Source organism: Danio rerio, chromosome 23, assembly GCF_049306965.1.
Source record: "Danio rerio strain Tuebingen ecotype United States chromosome 23, GRCz12tu, whole genome shotgun sequence".
NCBI classification, from domain to species: Eukaryota; Metazoa; Chordata; class Actinopteri; order Cypriniformes; family Danionidae; genus Danio; species Danio rerio.
The window spans coordinates 8,633,507-8,656,399 of record NC_133198.1 but is presented as its reverse complement, the minus strand read 5'-3'; the positions used below and the strand labels follow the sequence as shown (position 1 = coordinate 8,656,399).

The following is a 22,893-nucleotide window of genomic DNA, read 5'->3' as shown; positions in this document are numbered from 1 at the left end:
GAGTAAACAATAACGGAATTTCATTTTGGAAGTGAGCTGCACTTTTAATAAAGACTACAACGGTACCATTCAAGTCAGGTCATCTTTATTTCTGTAGCACTTTTACAAGATTGTGTCAAAGCAGCTGTATGAAAAAAAATAAAATAAAACATAATATTTCAAATGGTTGAACATATTCAACATATCATACAGGCAGCAGAGTAGTGGTAGAATGTTGGAATGTTGGCAATGTTGGTGTGCTTTTGTTTTTTAATAAGAGCTGATTCAGTTCACTTTAATATAAATGTCAGTTGAAGGACAGTCCACGGAAGAACATTGAATCAGCTTTTATGTAACTTACCTTAAAAGGCTTAATAACTAAAATACTGCTGTTATATGTTATTGTACCTTTAATTCATGCCTTGAATTAATTAAAAAATGAATATCTGACATTTCTGTCATAATTATTTAATTTCTGTGATCACAAAAGCTATTCTAATTCGATTCGTTCATTGTGCTGTAGTGATTTTTCCACTTGTTCATGTCAAGGCTGTTAAGTAATGTCAGCACTGCTTTATCTCTTTAAACTTGTTTAAATCACAGAGACATCTGTGGGAGAACTCAAATGGTTCTTACTGGTTGCCTGATCGAGAAATGCAAGTAAATACATGCATTTGCTCTAAGGTTTGTTTTGCTCAGCTGAAAAATAAATGTGCTGCATGTGGTTCAAGCAAGTACTGCTGTTTCTGTGCTGCCATGGTGTGAAATCCAGTTTCAGAAAAGAAATAGCCTACATTGTTTTTTTTCAGCATGGATGTAAGCTATTATCCGTGTTGTACTAGACATATGTAGTACTTTTGCTGTTTCTTGAATAGTGTATGTCTGATGTTTATGTGCAGTAAAACATACAACTGTTGTGTTTGAGATTGTTAAAGGTATAGTTCACCCAAAAAATGTTAAAGAGCCTCTAATATGCATTAAAAAGGATCATATTTTGGTTTTGGGGTCTCCAACAACAGGCTGATGGCCATGCAAGGTCAAAAACCACTTTCATTGTCTTATAATATGCATTTATTTTTACATAATTAACCCCAACAACTCCCATATGATTAGTTCAGTAATTCATTTGTTCCTAAACCCATCCTTAGCAGGATGCTAATCTGCACTGATTGGTCTGATGACCCAGTCAGTTGTGGTTGGTCGACAGCATTCAGTGCGAGACAGAAAGAAATGCACAATATGGCAACAATTATATATCAACAATTTTGAAGTAGTCAGAGTGCAGAGTGTATGTGTGAGTCCAATGCTGGTGTGCATTAAAGCAATGCAGTTTAACACCACATATTTATCTATTCTTAACTATGAGTGAAAACAGTGACACACATTCAGTATTAATCCACGCAGTGGCAAAAGCTAAATTATTTTGAAACTTGACCTCCGCAGGAACAGCTGACTGTGGCCATAGCAACAACAAACAGCAGTAGATCGCGAGCTCACAAACACATTTAAATCTGTAAACAAAACGGTACACATATCGTTTTCAACGTGGCTTTAGACGCAAAATGAGAAGTGTTAACCAGATACGGTACAACCGGTTACAAGTAACAAAACACAAAAGCTAAAGAAAACAAGGAGGCAACTCTTTTAATCACATTTGCGAATTGGAGGAAGAAACTGAACCATGAACTGTTTACTGTGAAGTTCCTGTCAAGCTCTGACAAAGTCCCATATATCAATAGTCTTTTCTGATCATTCCTTTAACAAATGGCCGATGAATGCCCCATTTTAAGAGTGTAGATTGCTGAAGCACTCGTCAGAAAAATTACAAGAACCCAGCATAAGGTTAGAACTATAATGCTGAGGTATTTTTGCAAAAATAAACTTAACTCTTCACAGCCTCATCACATGTTTGGGTAGGGAAAATAACACAAACTTTACCTCACACTTCAGAGCACAGTGTCTATGCAACTTGATTCAACCGAAATCTGCTACAGTGTTTGTGGTTGGGCCTGGAAGTTTAAATTTTCCCTGGTTGGCGCACATAACAAATTGGCGGGACTTGAGTTCCATATCGATGTCATGCCGACATGACTAAAGATTTGTTACAATGGCAATTCATTCGAACCTCTATGAGTCGACTCTTTTATAGATGAATCAGTAGTTTTAAACACCGCACACTTTCAGATTTAAACCTTAGCTGGACACTTCACCACACTGCATGGAAGGTCATTTTCAAAAACCCATAATAGGGGCTCTTTAATTTGCTCACTATTTGCTGAACCCTAAGTGGTTATAAACCTGTTAAGGTTTTTTTTTCTTCTATTAAACATAAAAGAAGATATTTTGAAGAATGCTGAAAAACATTAAAATCCATAGAAGAAAAGACAAATACCATGGAAGTCAATGATTACATCTTTCCAGCTTTCTAAAAAATATCTTCTTTTGTGTTCAACAGACGAAGCAAAGTCAAACAAGTTTGGAACAAGAAAATGGTGAGTAAACGATGACAGAATTTCCATTTTTCATCTATAACTTTATTAATTTAAATAGGATTATAAAAACTATTTATAATAGCAATTACTAAAATGACGTCAATACTTTAAAGTATAATTGGAAGCAGATAACACTGAATACCTTACACATGCAGGTTTAAAATGGCTGTGCTGAACCTAATAATAGTTTAATTATTTTCAATAGGTCTAGTCTTTACACATGTTTGTTTCAGTCACAATAATATTGATTGATAATGATTACTGTTCCCAAGAGCAGGAATTCAAAGACAATTAGCAGGTTGAGGTTTGCTCATTTGCTTTTAATAAAGAATCAAATCGAAAGGATCTGCTTTTTTATCAGAGGAACTGTAAGAACCTTCTGCCCAAACCTCCTGAAGAAAACTACAAACACATACAGGAAAAAATGGGCAAAGGGTTTTTTCACAGACTTACCATAATTTTTTAGAGTAGATCAATAGTTAAAGCCAACACACATTGGAACGATTTTTACTCATGCCTATTTACATACTCGCCTTCATCCATTTGTTAATCTTCTTTTGTTTTGTTAGCAACACCATCTTCCAATGAACCAATCAGTTCTTAAAGTACAAAATCAAGCACCGCCCTACATATACATACATTCTATTTTCAGGACAGTTTCCACTGAAAGTACAGTATAATATGATATTGGAAAAACAGACAAACTTCCATTTCATGCCAATTTTAATACCTTACCATTAAAGCACAGGTGTCAAACTTAGTTCCTGAAGGGCCTCAGTTCTGCACAGTTTAGTTCCAATTCTAATTAAAAACACCTGATCAAACTAATTGAGTGCTTTAGGCTTGTGTGATGGATGGATGATTGATATTGTTGGTGAGCGCATGCTACTAACAAATATGCATTGAAGCAAAATGAATGTAAAGCTGCTACTACAAAAATATTGACAAGGAGTCGAAATGGAGAGAAATTTTTGATGAAATAGGATTTAAAGGTGAATTTCATTTTTGAATTAACTATGCATGTTTTGTTATCAATGTAACAAATACCATCTTAATGGTTTTACCAAGCATGTAAGGAGTCTCTCTTCTTATAACAAGCGAGTGGCTTTTCTTAATTGCAAGCATGCAGAGAACGCACTTGTGTTCTCGTGAAGACCGTTCTTGCCAGGTAACCTCAAAAGAATGTACTCGGGAGACAGCAATAACACAGCGATAACACAGAACGCGGCCTCTGAGGAATGAGATGCTGCATTCTTCCAAATGGTCACATGACTCGCACGCATTTTTAAGGGAAAATTATTTAAACATTACAGCATTTATACAAGGATCTTTCACCCCTTTTCAATATAGATAGCATGCACAAAAACCTTACAAATATTCATTGCACAATACAAATAAATAGATTTTAATACAGATTTCTGCAAATAAACAACCTTATGGTGTTTTTACCTTTTATTAAGGTTTTCATGGTAATGTTTACTTTCACCGTCTCATTTAGGGAAACTCCTGAGATAAATACTGTAAGTTATTTCTCTAAACTTTAATAATAAATCTATTTAAATAATGCGTTTTCCACCTTTGTTCAGCCGCAACGACTTATGGGACTTCTCGAGCGAGTTTTGCACTCAAGGGCCCTATCATATAAGGCAGGGATTCCCAAACTTTTTTTATTCCAGGACCCACCTAGGCAAGTAATTTAATCTCAAGACCCACCATAATATTTTAATATGGAAAAATGGGTAAAAAAAATTATCCATTCAAAGCAGTCAAAAATATATGGTGTGCGGCTTTTTGGATTTTGCGATTTGATATGCACAAAATCAGGCTTGAAGTGCTTTTTGTGGGATGCTGGCTGGAACTGTGATCATTTTTTTGTTGAAAAAGATACTGTTCTTTTTTTAGAAGAGAATATGATCAACCTTTGATCAAGCCCCTGGATTATGATCAAGCCCCATCACATTGCAGTAAATTCCTCTGCTAGTGTATAGTGATAAGAAACTAAATAGCTTTTTGATCGAATACTACAAGCTGGGAAAACGTCAGATAAATATGCCAATGCAATTAACATTATTGCTGAATAGATCTAATATTTACACATTTGCTTGAGGAAGGAATGATGGGGGTAGTTACATTACTATTACTATTTTACATAACATCTATGCCCTTCCATAACATTAGCTGATGTTAAAACTAACAGATAGCACTATAGCTATTTATTGATTAGCAATCTGTCAACGTTGGTATGTACAAAATATGGGACAACAAATAGCTTCCAATGATAGAATACATAGCAAACATTAGAAAATATTGACAATAAAATAAAAGGTTTAGCCAATTAAAATCAATGGCCTATACAGAAATTAAATAAAGCTATAAAATCTATTTCACTTTTAATTGTATTTGCATATTGATTAAAGTTACTATAGCTATTTAGTGAAGAGCAGCAAATGAATCATTGTGTTTTGTTTGATAACAGAAGTGTTAATGTAAGAATGCACAGATCTATAATGAAGCATTCGACTACTTTAGTAACTGTTTGTGCTCATTTAAGAGAAAATTAGTAGTGTTTAAAATAAAACACGCAGGACAGAGCAAAAAAAAAAAAAAAAAAACGAAAACAATAAGCACTTTTAATAAGCACTTTTACCCTTACCGAGAGCTCCGCTCTGCGCGAGCTCTACCGGCTAAATGCAGATTGCGAGAGCTCAAACGGAGCAATGCTCGTAATGTCGAGTGAAAAAAAAGAAAAAGACAGCTGTGAAACATAACCAGCTTTGTCTTTTTATAGGAAATACACTTTAGATATTTTTAGGGGAAGAGGTTTTTAAATTATTGCCGTCAATCATACTGCTTTTGATTCCCCGCAATGTAAATATAGCTGCAGCTATGTGACGTTGCGCGACCCACCTTCGTTCACTGTGCGACCCACAGTTTGAAAACCCCTGATATAAGGGACAAGGCGTGTTTGGCGTGATTTGTTGCTATTTTCAGACCAACACAACTCGCGTTCTGTAAATAGCAAATTCATTTGTGCTGCTTTCTGGAGTCATGGGTGTTCTGGTCTAGAAAGGAGGTGTTTTAAGGAACTACAATGTGCAATGGAGCTGGTCTAAAGTCCAGCGCAGAACACATTAGCTGTGCACCTTTGCTTAATACACAAAGGATGTACAGCTACACACAAATATCTTAACAAATGAAAAAGAATAAAAGGATTAAAATATAAAAAAAAAATATATATATATATATTCTTTTCTACATAAAAATAAAAAAACAGTGCCTCTATGCCTTCTTCTCGTGGTCTTTTTTCAGTTTATTTATGACAATTTGCTTTTTTTATTGTTGTTGTTATTTATTGTATGCATATGTATATTTGTTTTAATAAAAACAAGTTTAGATTTGTCTATCTGTTGGGTTTTGGAGACATATGGATCAGCATATGGGGCATAACAATAGGACAAGTGTTTGGATATAACTGCGTTCTTTTGAGCACACTTCATTATTATTGTTTATTTATTTGTTTGCTAGAAATTAGAACTGAATTTAGAAATAGTTTTGAAACAAATCTTTGCGCTTATCAAACAAAATTAAATATGTCGGCTGATGGATTTCTTGAATCGAGTGCGTACAACACCATTTTCTTTTCCACGAAAGTAAAGGAGTAAAAAGTAAAAAGAAAGAGAAAGTAAAGAGGTTGAATGGAGGAGGCTCATTCTTTACCCTCACACAGATGGTCTGTTTAAGTATTTTCTCAGCAGTGAATCGTAATTTTTTTTCTACTTACAATGTCTGCCATGGCGTAAAGCAACTGTCTCCTAAAGGGGATGGGAGATGAGACTCTGATTGGTTTAATGCACGTTATGCTCAAAACTTAACCCATAACTCATTTAGAGAATAAGCACAACCCTGTGAGACCATGACACAAGCCATATTTTTTCATCCTTAAAATAGCAAAAGTGGATTTAGACTTTGTGCCTAGATCTTCAAAATAGAGATCTAAGTCTGTATCGATGCATTCTAGATATCAAGAACACTTCAGAACACTTTACGCATCCTCTCTTCTTGAGGTCTTGAATATTGGAACTGAACTTTGGCAGTTGATGATGATACTACTTCTCTACTTCAATCATTAACATCAGCTTTTGTCTGACCATAAGTAAAATAAAGAGTAATATAAAATCTTTAAAAAAAAAAGTAGCCTAATGAAACTGACAATTAAAAAGAGAATAATAAAGAATATTAAAAGAAATCAAACTAAACTAAAAAAGAATTGCAGATGTAAAGTCACTCTTTCTTTAACAATCCCTCAGTTATAGCGTAACTGATCAAGATCAATAGGCATCCAGCTATTTACACTCAATTGATCAATTGCTGTGCCTGTGCCAACAAATCCTTGGTATACAGGTTTATGAGCGTCGGCTTATTAACATATAGCTGAGTTGCAGATAATTGAGGACTGATGCCTGGTGGAATTATCAATCAATTGAGCAGTTAGTCAGCAATTTGGAATTTCAGCATGATTGCTTTATCCATACCGCAGAAACCTGCCGCATACTGTAGGGACCGAGTAACTGTAGAGAGCGTTAAATTATTCAGCTCTGTCAAACTACTCACTGCCAGTCCATTATGGAGGTATTGGAAACAGCAGAGACTCTGATGCTGTATGAATCTGAGCAGATGTGATGTTTTTGTACACCTGGATATTCATTTCTCTATGAAGGTCAGCGGTAATACAATAGCAGGGCTTGGGCTACATGCCCAAACCGACTCAACGCTGCGATTCACAGAAGAAATACTATGCTCTTGGGCACCACGGTATTCTTGTTATTCCGTGCATTTCTCTTTCTGTAAGCCAAATGCAGGTCAGGCCCCCGAAAACTATTTTTCTCTGACTTCTCAAGCCTCTGTTAATGCAGAATGCTGTTGTGGGATTTGTGACAAATACCAACAGGGTCTACATAACCTCCTGTCCAGACCTCGCTGCTCTGGGTACCCATTCAATTCAGAATTCAATATAAAGTGTTGCTATGTGCTTTAAAGGTTTGCATCGAAGGGGGCTTACATTTCTGAAGTCTTCATCCTCATCATAGCCAGAGGGGGTCTTAGATCAGAAAAGTAAACTGCTTTTCTATATTCCTCAATCTTCTTTTTAAGTTCCCATAACATCCTCTTCCTTTTTGTGTGTGTTTGTCTGTGTGTGTGTTTAAAACTAATATGTTCTATTTGTTTGTAAATTTAAAAAAAAATGTTGCAAATGACACTTAAAAATGTTAAGTAATGTAGCAATTAGAATGTATAAAACATTTGCATGTTCCTGATTTTGTTTCATTTTTATAGTTTATGTGCATGTATTTCAGAATTCGTCTTAAGACTAAGGGCCTACTCACACTATGCCATCAGTACCGTGCCCTGGCCCGTTTCTCGGATCGTTTGAGAAGTGTGAGTGCGCTGCATCAGGCTCAAGCACAGTTCACTTGGCCGGCCCTGGCCCAGTTGGAAGAGGTGGGCCTGAGCGCGGTTCACTTGGTCTTGGCAAAACCAAAGCCCAAAACTTAAAGCGAGACGTGACTTTTAAGGGACTGTTTCATATGGATTTATTAATCAATCTTACTGTTCAATAAACGCAAACTGCCATAGATTTTTAAAGGCGCAAACCCTTCACTGCACGACAGCTGCGCACCTTCAGCAGACCTCCTCATTCCTGCAGCACGAGAGCTTTATGATTATGAGCGCCAAAAGTGGCGGATCTGTTCGGCAAAATATCTGACTGCGTGTCACCGCATCCCTAAGGACTGTTTGGTGAAATATTTGACTGCATGTCACTGCATATCAAACAACTGACACAATATAACTAGATAAATCTCCACTGTGCTGCTGAGTGAGAGCGCTTTCCACTGAACAGCACAGCACCGATGACGTAAGCGTGCCGAGGTGAGTGAGAGGCATCGGGGGAGACGGGAGGGGGGACAAGCGTGCTTTGGCCCGGTTCGAGGCAACTGTACCTAGTGTGAGTACGGCCTAAAGGTGACCGTGCTTTCTGTGTGGTGGCCCCACGGCTCAGGAACTCTCTCCCGATAGCACTGAGAACTCTGGGATTAGTTTAACTTTTTAGAAAGCATTTGAAGATGCACCTTTTTGGTCTAGCTTTTAATTAACAGTATTCGTGTTTCTGTATTTGGAATTAGTTTTAATATGTTTTAACATGTCTTATTTTATTGTCATGTGTTCTTAGTTGTTTTATCTTATTGTAAAGCACTTTGTGACTCAATGTCTGGGAAAAGTGCTATATAAATAAACCTTTACTTACTTTACTTACTCGCTGCATCTGGCTCACCTGGCTCTCATTTCCGCTCACACTCGTCAGTATTACCAAGCCAACCAATCCAAGCCAGAGCTATGTGTTGTTGCGACGTGTAGTTACATTGTTTGAAAGGAGCGCGTCATGCCATGGCGAGGGCCATGGCGAGGGCTGTGCGTCCACACGTAGGCTGTGCTGGAGCCCACAAGTACGCTTGATGCAGAAGTATAAATCAGCCTCAGGTCTCCATTTCAGATGTCGCCACAGCGGAATGAACCACCAACTATTCCAGCTTATGTCTTCCGCAGCGGATGCCCTTCCAGCTGCAACCTAGTATTTGGAAACACCCAAACACACTCATTCCTATAGCACACCTAGCACCTTCAACACATGTCTCTGGACTGTGGGGCAAACCAGAGCACCAGGAGGAAACTCCATGCAAATTCCACACAGATATGTCAACTGGCCCAGCTAGGGCTCGAACCAGCGACCTTCTTGCTATGAGGCCACAGGGCTAACCACTAGTCACCATGCTGCCCCCTTTAACTTTGTTTGCACAGAAATACATTTTAATGAAAGCTGACCGTTCGTTTTGACCCCAAGGGCCATATCATACACCCAGCACAATGTGGCGCAAGGTGCGGCGCAATTGTTGTTTGCTAGTTTCAGCTTGGCGCTTGCGTCGTTTTGACGTTTTGCAGCACGCTGTTAAAATAGCAAATGCATTTGCGCTCATTTGTGTGCCCAAAGACATTCTGATCTAAAAAAGGAGGCGTGTTGAGGCGCATTGCTGGTGCAGACTGCATGATTTTAGCCCCGATTTTGGCTCACCGACAGGTTTTGAGAAATCGCCGACAAATGCCTGAAATCACAGGCAAATCAGTGCTCGTGCATGTGAGTGACAATCACATAGTTTGAAAAATTAAAGATGCGATCTGAGAGAATCGCAGATGAGTCGCCCATGCGACTAAGTGAAGGGGACACTACACTGTCAGTGGGCGCCGGCTAAATATCTGGAGCTGTCGGCGATTCAAATCATGCTGTGCGAAATGAGTTTTGACTGAAAATAACATCGGCGATCACCTACAGCCAATGAGAGAGCAGCATTCACTTGTGTGTGTGTGTGTGTGTGTGTGTATATACCAGCTGCAGGCCAGCGGGAGGCTGGGGGAGAAGTGAAAAGCGCTCATTTTCGGTTTATTTGGACCCGCAAAATGGAGGAAAAACTAGTGGAGGTTTGACAGGACTCAGAAGCACCCATGTCTGTTTGACGTTTCATACAGAGGAAATTAGTTTATTATCAACTTAAGTTGGGGAGAAATGGCTAATTCCCTTTAAACCCAGGTGAGCAAATATGTACATTTTAACCCCATTAAAGGCTTCTTTCTCATGTCCTGCAATGTGAAAGTGCCTGTCGCCGATCCATCTTGCAGTACAAACAAAGCAGCGACGAAACGCTAGCCCAGATAGTCATGCAGTGTGAAAACATCTGTGACGCGACTACTTTGAAAATCATGCAGTCTGAACTCGACATTAGTTGTACGCCTCGCTTACACACTGCTTAATACACACAAGATATAGAGCAATATGCAAATGTCTTTACAAATGAAAAACAATTTAAATATTAAGGATATATATATATATATATATATATATATATATATATATATATATATATATATATATATACATATATATACACATATATATATATATATATATATATATATATATATATATATATATATACATATACATATACATATATAAATATATATACACATATATATACATATATATATATATATATATATATATATATATATATATATATATATATATATATATATATATATATGTATATGTATATATATGTATATATATATATATAATAAGGATATAAATAGGACATAAATATATATATATATATATATATATATATATATATATATATATATATATATATATATATATATATATATATAATAAGGATATATATAGGACATAAATATAAAGGATTAAAATATTACAAAACATATTATTTTCTTGCCTACATAAATATAAAAACCATACTTTCATGCCTTCATCTCGGGAGGCTTTTTCAGTTCATTCATAACAATTTGCTTTTGTATAATGTTATTACTATTAGCAGTATTTTTTTATTATATGCATATTTATGTTTGTTTTATAAAAAAAAAACAAGCTTAGATTTGCCCACCTGTCAGGTTTTAGACCATATGGGGCACAGCACGTGTGTTGCACATGTGTATTTGGATATAACTCAGGTTCTTGACCACACTTCGTTATTATTGTTCATTTATTCGTTTGCTGGAAATTTGAACTGAATTTAGAAATAGTTTTTAAAACAAATATTTGCGCTTAATCAACGAAATTAATTATGTATAGGCTAATTGATGTTTGTGTGTACAAGGTTTCCCTGTCCATGAGAGCGAAAGTTAAAGTAAATAATGAGGAAGTTCATCCCTCATCCCTCACGCTGTAGATGCCTTGTTTAACAGTTTTTTTGCTTGTGAAATGCTCAGTTTTTCCACTTACACTTACTTTACGTCATGTAAATAGCAAATACGATATGGCGCGACGCAACTGACTCCTAAAGGGAATAGGAGATAAGACTCTGATTGGTTTATTCCCAAAACACACCTATAACTCTTTAAGAAAATAAGCTCAACCCTTTTAGTCCATGCGCCACGGCGCAAAGCAGGTTTTTCCATCCTTATATTAGCAAAAGTGGGTTCTGACTCGCCCTTAATGCGTTTGCGCTCTGTGCTTTGCACTTTGTGCATGGATCGTCAAAATAGAGCCCCTAGAGTCAAGGTTTCATATCATTCACATATTATAATAGCCGTACTTTCCACATACCTTTAAGGGCACTCCATTTAAAATAGCTTTACCCAATTGTTTTCCCTGTTCTTTTGATCTATAATGGTCTTTTCGAGATGTCCAAGGCAACAGAAAGTCTTGTTTCCTTTTCATTTTTGCTTATTTACTCACTGGGGTCTACCAGGGTCGCTGGGGTCTGACTCGTAGACATTTAATCTGGCTTTTAATTTCGTTCGCTGCATTCATCTTTTGTCTGCTAACAGCTTTGTGCACTGCCAGGCTCAGTGTGCCAAACGCACGGGGAATTGAACAGCAGTTAGTATCCGGCTTTGTGTGAATATCCTCATTGTGTCAACCGTGGTCATGTCTGTTGATATTAGAAATCCCTGCAGTGTCTGACTGCTTTGTTGAGCTTGATGTCATGTGCCAGAAATATGTGCCAAAGCTCTTATTTCTTAAGGGACGTAATAATGCAGTCATTTCAGAAATATCAATAATAGCAGAGAAGAGATAAAAAAGTGTGAATACACACAAAAAAAATGTGTTGAACTTCATGTTACAGCAGATCACCACATTAGCACTGTCGTTCCCGTCACTGGTAATGTGAGCGCATCTGTGGGATTAGAAGAGAGATCCGTACACCCACTCAGAGAGAACGACAGAGACGAGGCTTTTAAGCCAGCAGATATGGGTGTGCATATTTGTGCGATGTTGAAATGGGACATTCCTTTGATTTGTAAATGGAACAACATGCTCTGTATGAAATATCAGCCTATAACTGATTATATGCACAGACTGCACTTTCTGCCTGTTTTTATTTGCATTTGATGCAATTACTGTGTTTAATTCCACCCTACACTGCAAAAAATGCTTTTCTTACTTAGATTTTCTTGTCTTGTTTCTAGTCCAAATATCTAAAAGTTCTTAAATCATGAAGAATTTTCTAGACAAGCAAAACAGATTGTCTTGTTTTAAGAAAAATACGTTAAAATGAAGTGAGTTTTTCCTCATATCAAGCAAAATAATCTGCCAATGGGGTGAGCAAAATAATCTTGTTTTTCGATTTGTAATAAGACTATTTTGCTCACCCCATTGGCAGATTATTAAGCTTGATTTAAGAAAAAACTCATTTTGGCAAATTATTTCTTAAAACAAGACAATATGTTTTGCTTGCCTAGAAAAATTTTCTTGATTTAAGAACTTTTAGATATTTGGACTAGAAACAAGACAAAAAATCTAAGTAAAAAAAGCTTTTTTTTTGCAGTGTAGTCTGTATTTTTATGATTGAATTTTGAGTTTGAATTGCAGTTCTTTTGAATAATCAAAGAATGGATATCTTTATTTGTTTAAAAAAATGCTGCTTGTTGAAACTACTTATTTGAAATAAGCTGAAACAACACAATTTTTAAGTTTTTTGGGGGGCAACTTAATTGTTTTTGCTCAATATACTTAAATTTGTTTAAAAAGTTAAGTTAATTCATTTGTGCTGAGACAACATGAAGGAATTTTTCATATTTAAATTTTAATGCTATGAAAACTCTTTTTGAAATAGGGTTGCACAATTATTGAAAAATAGATCCAAATCTCGATTCGACCCTACACACAATCTTGATTTAGCTTTTTTTTTCTCGATTCATTCATTCATTTTCTTCGATTTAGATTATATTTTCAAGTCTAAAAACAAAGCATATAGATGGTCCCACAAGTCTTCACCTTATTTTCATATATGTTGTTTAGCAACATGGCGTTAAAAGTGTCACATACTGTTTTCATAAGGTATAATTTACAAATGTAATTTCTGTCTTTATGTAATGATGTATTCATGGTTTGTTTACTACCACAGATATTTACATTAGATGTCGCCCACCCTGTTGTTGTCTATTGGAAGGAACGAGTCAATAGAGCTGCCATTTTGGTTCAGGGTCCTTTTGAAATTAATTTCATTTTTGCATTCAAGAGGTTCATTCAAAAATGCTGATTCATCCAGTAATGAAAAATAAAGTCTTTAAGATTTAATCATTGAAGCATTTTTATACAGTATCCAGAACTGTACTGTGGCACAAAACAGTAAAAATGTCAAGCAATCAACTTTGTTACATCATAATATTTGTCAATGAAATTTCATAAGCATATTCGTTCATTCGTTCATTTTCTTTTCTGCTTAGTCCCTTCATTAACCTGGGATCACCACAGGGGAATGAAACACCAAATTATCCAACCTATGTTTACACAGCGGATGCCTTTCCAGCTGCAACCCATCACTAAACTCTCATCCACACAAATACACTATGGACAATTTAGTTTATTCAATCCACCTGCAGTGCATGTCTTTTGACTAAAACAAAAATTGCAACTGACCCAGCCGAGGCTCTAACCAGCGACTTTCTTGCTATGAGGCGATAGCACCACCCACTGCCACCTAAGCATGATCATATATTTGTATAATCTATAGCAGGATTTAGTAAAGCAGACCATAGATGAATATATTTTTACACATCATGAACAGCTAATTCTCAGAAATGTTTCGAGACCAAACTTAAGAGCAGAGAGCTCTGCCTTAGCCATTATTGGAAACTTTACATCTGGCATTTAGAAGAATCAGTGTTATTATTACATTAGATGTGTGTTTTTAGATGGATGTACTTTCAAGATTGCAGAACATTCTGTCTGTACAGTCTTGTTTCATTTGAAAATGTTGGATTTTCATTCAATTGAAAAGGTTGATGAATGTGTTACAGGAACAACGTCACTTGTACATTTTGAAAAGGATTACTGACGTTCAATATATTGTGATAATGTAAATGCACAATATTGATATTGTGGACACTTTAAAATGCAGTGAATAAATTATTATTATTATTCAAACTTTTTGGAGTGCCTTGGAAGAATTATTAGATTGTTGTATTGGCAGTGGTTATCCATCACAGCACCAAATACTTAAAGACTTAAATACTTAAAGACTTAAAGTTCTTATAACACAACAGATTTTGACATTTTTAGTTGTGTTAGTACAATATTCATCATCACAAAATATCATTTTAACTACACAAAAAAAGTGTTTAATGTAAATAAATGCTTCAATTACAGTAACTGCCTTTCCGCAATGCAATCAATCCGCAATCAAACTTTAGATTTGCATCTCTTATCATTCACTTTAATACATTTGTCTGTCATTTAACTTAACTGATCTTAATTTTAAATTAATTACTCATTAAGTCTGATCATTTGTAAGTTACAAATTGCTGCAGAAGCTTTCAGAAAGACCAATTACTAATTATTTTCATCACAAAATCACAATTTGATATGTATACCTTTTAAAGTAAAATTATAATTATATTACGGTACATAAAGTTAATACAATTTTTTGATTGTGTATGTATAAATAAATGTTTTTCCATATAGAAGTCAGATAAATGGAAGTATATGCAAATTACATATATGACGTAGAAGTTCATATTTGGATTTCTTGCGTATAAAATGTCATACATGCAACATATTTTAAAATATAAAAATGGCTGTTTAAATTTTTTTTTTTCAATCATTAGGAATTACAAATATGTTCATGAATAAATATATAAATACTTTTTTGCTACTTTTTTTTGATTGCCATTTTTATAAAATCTCTTGCATACATAGCTTTTTTTATAGGCAAATGCCCAAAAAATATACTTCTCAGAGGGGTTAAGACATTTCTAGGGGGCCACACATTTCGGGGGCCACCAGAGACATTATGAAGGACCCACGACCCGTAATTTGAAATCTGTATCTTACATTGTTTGCTAGTCAATAAACTGATTGTTAAAAGTACTAAATTGGAAAAAGATCTTACTGTTTTGGTCTGGTGATAAAGCAAATGTTCACAATATATATCACACTGATCTTGTGTTCTGAAACTATGATGAAGTGGAATGAAAATATGGCAAATACAATAAAATCAAGACATCAGATTTGATATAATGACTACTGATGTTACAAGTGTGATCAGTTTAAATTTTGCACTAATAGATTTGAAAATGTGCACTTATGAAAATAGTACCAAACCAATAAAAAAAAAAAAAGAAGAAAAAACTGTAAAGGGCATCATGCAACGTCTACTTTTGGACCCAATTGTGTGTAGGTATAGTGTGTCCAAGGCAGAGGTCGCGTTAACTGAATATTTTCCGTCATTGACAGATTTTTTTCAGCTGTGACGGAAAAATCTGAAGGTGATCCGTCATTTTGATTGATTATGCTGAGGGTGATCTATTGTAATTTGTAGCTAATTGTAATTCCCACTCCTGTCCAGCTGATGGCGATTGTCCTTGTTTTGTCTACTCTTTGTCACCGCTACGTATAGTCGCAAAAATGTCACAGCAGCTGAGTGTGAGAAGTTTTTTTAAACGGCCAAATAGTTTTGATATTAATAATGAAGGTGAAAAAAAGAGAAAGTGATGCAGTGGACGATGAAGAACAAACAGACAAAAATCCTCTGTCGTCGACAGCTGTTACCAAACAGCAGCAAGGAGGTCAAGTGCTTTGGAATGCATTGTGAGCACTACTGAACGCAGAGGGGTGCAGCACAGATGCGCCCCTAGTGCAGAAGGAGTGCGTGCCGTAGTATTTTTTCCCAGTGAAACGAGTGCTTGCAGGATCGGGAAATACCACAATCAGAGAATCCAGCAAACTTTGTTCTGATCAAAACCTTAGGAGAAATATTTCCTAACTACAAAACGCTGACTGAAGTGGTGCTATCTGTTTTTGGTCACGAGAAGTTGACTTTCCGAGGCAAAGACACAGAATTTAATGTAATGTAATGTGTATTTATATAGCGCATTTATTGTGTATGGCCATACACCCAAAGCGCTTCACAATCATGAGGGAGGGTCTCTCCACACCACCACCAGTGTGCAGCATCCACTTGGATGATACGACGGCAGCCAAAGGACAACGGCGCCAGTGCGCTCACCACACACCAGCTATTGGTGGAGTGGAGAGACAGTGATAGAGCCAATTCAGTGGAAGGGGATGATTGGGAGGCCATGATCGTAAGGGCCGATAGAGGGACTTTGGCCAGGACACCAGGGTTACACCCCTACTCTTTTACAAGAAGTGCCATGGGATTTTTAATGACCACAGAGAGTCAGGACCTCGGTTTAACGTCTCATCCGAAAGCCGGCGCCCACTGACAGTGTAGTGTCCCCTTCACTTTTACTGGGGCATTAGGACTCACACAGACCACTGGTTGAGCGCCCCCTGCTAGCCGCACTAACACCACTTCCAACAGCAACCTAGTATTCCCTAGTGGTCTCCCATCCAGGTACTGACCAGGCTCAGCCCTGCTTAGCTTCAGAGAGTAACAGGTCTTGGGCTGCAGGGTGACATGGCTGTGGCATGTTAATGACAACTGCCTCTGCATTAGTCTCCCTTGATGCGTTTGGTTACGCACAGGCAAGCACCCAGATTTTGTTCATCTGTCAAATAAATAAACTAATAATTTAGCCTATATGCTCGTTGTGCAAGTTCATTGTTAAAATATGAATGAAAAAAGCAATTAGAAAGTCTGCAAATTAAATAACGATCAATAACAGATTATGATGGAATTTTTACAACTCATCCAATGAGAAAGTCTAACGCGACCTCTGGTCTACGGTCATATTGGGTCTCTTTTTTTTATTGCCTAAAATTCAAATAGATTCCAAATCCCAGTGCTGTTGAGGCCCACCACAGCATGATGTAATGTACAGTAGGAGTGTGTTTTTTTCCTGCCCATCATCAATATTGATTGACAGGCACGTATATTGATTGACAGGCACGCTGTCTGAAGCCAGCACCTAAGCCTTTCACTCATCATAGCACACGTGCTGCTAAAGATGTGACAATAAAAGTGATTTGATTTCAGTATTAATGTGATAATACTGATAAGAGCTTTATTAATCACAACACGAAAATCTGATACTGGCAGAAGTCTAAAATAAATGGATTTTAAATTGAAATAAAAACATGATTTCTTTCAGTCCCCTCAGTAGTTTTCAGCCTTCCTGTTGCTGCATTCAATTATGTTCAGGTCTTTGTGAAAGACTTCGGTGACTCATATTTTTTTTCTAATTATTTTAAGAAAGCCTTGTTCATTGGACACCACAGGCGTGCTTGACAGGTCTTAAATCATACCGCACAATCTTGCTTACTCCAGACAAAAACACCCTCAGTCATTATTTGTGTGTCTTCCTAATGGAGTTTTAACCCCTGCATTGCGTCTGGGGGAGAGAGGACACACACAGGTTTGCTGTTGACTGCTAAACTCAGTGTTGCGATGGCAACACAGATGAACGCTTCTATTTCTGTGGCCCTTTTTTGTTCTCAAATTGATGCCTTTGTTTTTGCACTGCCATCCCGGTGGATTGTGCTCTCTGAGGATCTTATGTGTATAGATGTTTCTTTGATTTGGACCTCACTTTGATCTCTGTTTTGCATTGGATACTATGAAAACATACATTCTGGCTCAAAAGTTTCATTGGCAGTGTGGGTGTCTCGCATTTAATTGCTGACAAAATATGTGCTTGACAAGAAAATCACTGGGTTTCAACTTTAGACTATTTGGACATTTGTTGAATGTTTTAGTGTTATTGTACAGTATGCATTCCTCTTTATGTGTGGACGATAGTGTTGGGTGATGTTGCAAAAAAAAAAATCATGATATGTTTTATATCATTCGATATCGATAATTATTGAATATTTTTAACAATAAATTAATTTGCCAACATTACTAAAAAATATTTAAACAAAATATGTCATCTCTCTATATTCAAATAAACATGAGTGTTAAAGATACTGCAGTAGGTGCAGTAGGTGATTGTCTTAATTTTTTGTTGTGCTGGTTGAAAGTCTCTTCAAATTCCAATAGTACTGATTAAAGTAAATGATCTAAATGTATTTTTCTGTATTTTTATATTCTGTGTAAGGCATAAGACAAAAAAAAAGTTTGTCCAATTAAAATGTCGGGCAATGTTTGTACGCAGCTCTGCCATTGGTGCATACACGTGACTGTGCGTTCACGAGAATAATAGAGAGCGAGAGTGGGCGGTAAAAACTTGCTGAATTGAAACTTTTTTTTAAGTCCTGAATCAATATTGGAGTTTCTTTTGCACGCTGGTGGAAGGATGACACCATGGCTGAAGTATTTCTCTTAAATACTTAAGCGCTCAGCGCAAGCTCTCCCTGTTGCAAGGGCTTAAGAGTGTGTGTGTGTGTGTGTGTTTGTTTGTTTGTTTATTTGTTTGGTGCTGTCTATGTTTGTGTATGTGTTTGAATGAGAGACAGTGTGGTGCTGTGTGTCTGTGTGTTTATACAGACAGCTTGTTATAGCCTCCCCCCTAAAATATAACACTGTATATAGACAGCATCGTCAATGCACCGTGATGCACTGAGATATCGAATTGAACCGAAGGCATGATAATCGTAACCGAACCGGGAGACCAGTATAGGTTCACACCACTAGTGGGATGCACATGAAAAGAAACCTAAAAGCTACTCGCGTGACTTTTTATTTACAATCTTCTTACTGCTGCTACACGGCACTCATTTTAGCATGTGTTGTTTTTTTCTGAGCTGAAGTGGCAAACGCGAGCATGTCTTTTCTTTACCAGTTTCTATGGCATAACTAGGTGACTGTTTTCATTGCTGCAGCTCCGATAAAGGTTTATGGGTAAAGTAAAAAGCCAGGGCTGTCCAAACTAGGTCCTGGAGGGCCGGTGTTCTGCTGAGTTTAGCTCCAACCTGCTTCAATACACCTGCATGTAAGTGTCTAGTACAGGGCTGTCCAAACTCGCTCCTGGAGGGCCAGTGTCCTGCTATGTGTAGCTCTAACTTGCTTCAACACACATGCTTGTAAGTGTCTAGTACAGGGCTGTCCAAACTCGCTCCGTGAGGGCCGGTGTCCTGCTATGTGTAGCTCTAACTTGCTTCAACACACCTGCTTGTAAGTGTCTAGTACAGGGCTGTCCAAACTCGCTCCTGGAGGGCAGGTGTCCTGTTGAGTTTAGCTCCAACCTGCTTCAACACATCTCCCTGTAAGGGGCTAGTACTGGGGTGTCAAACTCAATTCCTGGAGGGCCGAAGCCCTGCACAGTTTAGTTCCAACCCTGCTCCAACACACTTACCTGTAGGTTTCAAACAAGCCTGAAGGACTTTGTTTGATCAGGTGTGTTTAATCAGGGTTGGAACTAAACTGTGCAGAGCTGCGGCCCTTTTGGAAGTGAGTTTGACTCCTGTGGGCTAGTATATCTAGTTAGAGCTTGATTATCTGGTTCTGATGGGTTTGATTAGGGTTGGAGCTAAACTCTCTAGGACAGGGGTCACCAAACTTGTTCCTGGAGGGCCGGTGTGCTGCAGATTTTAGCTCTAACCCTAATCAAACACACCTGAACAAGCGAATCAAGCTCTTACTAGGTATACTTGAAACATCCAGGCAGGTGTGTTGAGGCAAGTTGGAGCTAAACCCTGCAGGGACACCGGCCCTCTAGGACCGAGATTGGTGACCCCTGCTCTAGGACATCAGCCCTCCAGGACCGAGTTTGGACACCCCTGCCCATAAGCTTATTGGCATTGCTTTTGAGCCGTGCTTAGCAGCCACATTTAATAAAACTAAAGCGTTTTATACTGAAAGTTCATACCAAACATTTTTTTATCAATATTGACAATGATGTTCGGTCAATAAACACCAGTATCGATTTTATCACCCAGCCCTAGTGGATTATTTCACCAAAATAAGGCCCATCTACTAAAAACAAAGGATGAACATAAACAACAACACCATTCTTGTGTTTTAAATTTTAAAATTTCTATCAATCATATAAAAATATAAACATAATGATAGTCTGATAAAACCAAAGTCCCTTTAAGGCAAGTAATTTCACTCGACAGCCATCTTTGAAACTTTATGCTCGGGCATGCTGTTTGATCGGGGAAACATCCAATTCTCCAAAAGTGTTTGCTAAGCTTACGTTTGCATTACATGTTTAGAATCTAAATTAGAATCAAACAAACCGTTCTACACATTATCATCCTAATGCTTCTTCAGATCACGCTGGTCTTCTGAAGTAGTTCACAACTTGGTCTTGACGGCGAGGACAACCTGGATCAAATGCTACTTGAAAACTACAGACTGGTATCCCTTCTTCCATTCATGGCCAAGATTCTGGAGAAAGTAGTGTTCAATCAAGTCCTGGACTTTTTTACTCAAAACAACCTCATGGACAACAAACAATCTAGCTTTAAGAAAAGCCACTCTGAACTGAGACTGCCCTGCTCTCGGTCGTGGAGCATCTCAGACTGGCTAAAGCAGACTCTAAATCATCAGTCCTCATCTTGCTGGATATATCAGCTGCTTTTGACACTGTAAACCACCAGATCCTGCTATCTACGCTTGAGTCATTGGGCGTTGCAGGCACTGTTATTCAATGGTTCAGATCTTACCTCTCTGACAGGTCATTCAGGGTGTCTTGGAGGGGAGAGGTGTCCAACCTACAGCATCTAAACACTGGGGTACCTCAGGGCTCTGTTCTTGGGCCACTTCTCTTCTGTATCTACAGGACATCTCTAGGACCAGTCATCCGGAAACATGGAGTTTTCTATCACTGCTATGCTGATGATACCTCTCTTTTCACCCTGATGATCCCTCGGTTCCGGCTCGCATCTCAGCCTGCCTGTCAGACATTTCACACTGGATGAAAGATTATCATCTTCAGCTGAACCTCGCAAAAACGGAAATGCTTGAAATTTTTGCCAACCCGACTCTACACCATAATTTTTAATTCAGATGGACGGGGCAACCATTACTGCATCCAAAATGGTAAAAAGCCCTGGAGTAACGATTGACAACGAACTAAACTTCTCTGACCACATTTCTAGAACTGCTCGATCTTACAGATTCGCACTCTATAACATCAGAAAGGTCCGACCCTTCCTATCTGAACATGCAGCTCAACTCCTTGTTCAAGCTCTTGTTCTCTCCAGACTGGATTGCAACTCTCTACTAGCCGGGCTTCCAACTAACTCTATCAAACCTCTTAAGCTGCTTCAGAATGCAGCAGCACGAGTGGTCTTTAATGAACCTAAAAGATAACGTCACTCCGCTACTCACCCGTTTGCACCAGCTGCCAGTTGCTGCTCGCATCAAATTCAAAGCTCTGATGTTGGCTTACAAAGCGACCTCTGGCTTTGCTCCTCCTTATCTTCTCTCACTTCTGCAGCTCTATGTGCCCTCCAGAAACTTGCGCTCAGTGAATGAACGTCGCCTAGTGGTTCCGTCCCTAAGAAGAAAAATGAATAAATTTCCCAAATCAATTTCCCGAACACTTGTATTCAATCTGCCCAGTTGGTGGAATGAACTCCCTAACTGCATCAGAACGGCAGAGTCACTTGCTGTCTTTAAGAAATGACTAAAAACTCAACTATTTCGTCTCCACTTTCCTTCCTAATCTGCAATTGCTTCTCTGGCTATACCACTAACTGTACTAAAAAAAAATAATAAAAAAACTTACATTACTAATGCTTTGCTTCTTAGACTTTACACACCTGAAATTGGCCTACTGCACTTATTCATTGTTGCTCTTATAGTTGTGTAAATTGCTTCCTTGTCCTCATTTGTTAGTCGCTTTGGATAAAAGCGTCTGCTAAATGACTATATGTAAATGTAAATTTAAATGTTTATGAAAATAAAAGCCTTTGAATATTTTTCCAGACAAATTTAGCTTCTGGTTATTAGATAACATTTATATGTTCCTTCTTGATGCCAACTGTGTAAATAATTATCGATAAGATGCTAATGATAAGCCGTTGTTTGTTTACCTTCAAGCTCTGCTTCTTTCAGTTGCTTGACTCATCGCGTGTGCCTGTGAAGGAGCCAGTGAGCGCCAACACACACACTTATCTTGTACATCTAGACATGCGAAAGTGTTCCTCCATATGTTTTCATCGAAGTTGTTCACAATACTTGTCTATCCACCGACACACACGCTTGTCCATCTGTAACGTCTTTTTTGAATTTGCCGGTAAAGTTGTTCCAGAAATTTTCCAGATAATTACCGGTATCACTGTGTGTAGGGGGCTTATGTCCCACCCTCTCTTCATGTTTCTGTTGAGTATCAAACGTTGAATAAAAATCCACACTTCAAAGCACTTCACGGGAATATAAACTCTAGACCTTTTGAACTGGAATCTGAATACCCCTGGACTAAAATCTATATCAGATCTTCATCTAATTAATTCAAACCTAATGACAAAATAAAGAAATAAATCACTTCATGTAGT

The 22,893-nt window shown here is 37.5% G+C and overlaps 1 protein-coding gene across 7 annotated transcripts in view; it reads left to right on the top strand.

The window, feature by feature from the left end:
- Positions 1-22,893, top strand: part of oprl1 (opiate receptor-like 1) — a 318,025-nt gene that overhangs the window by 34,791 nt on the left and 260,341 nt on the right. For 3 of the 7 annotated variants that reach the window (XM_073938211.1, XM_073938206.1, XM_073938208.1), the window contains one exon: positions 2,435-2,471. The exons of the other annotated variants lie outside the window; for them this stretch is intronic. The gene's annotated coding sequence lies outside the window, so the exon portion shown is untranslated. The remainder of the gene's footprint in view (positions 1-2,434; positions 2,472-22,893) is intronic. 7 annotated transcript variants of the gene reach the window in all.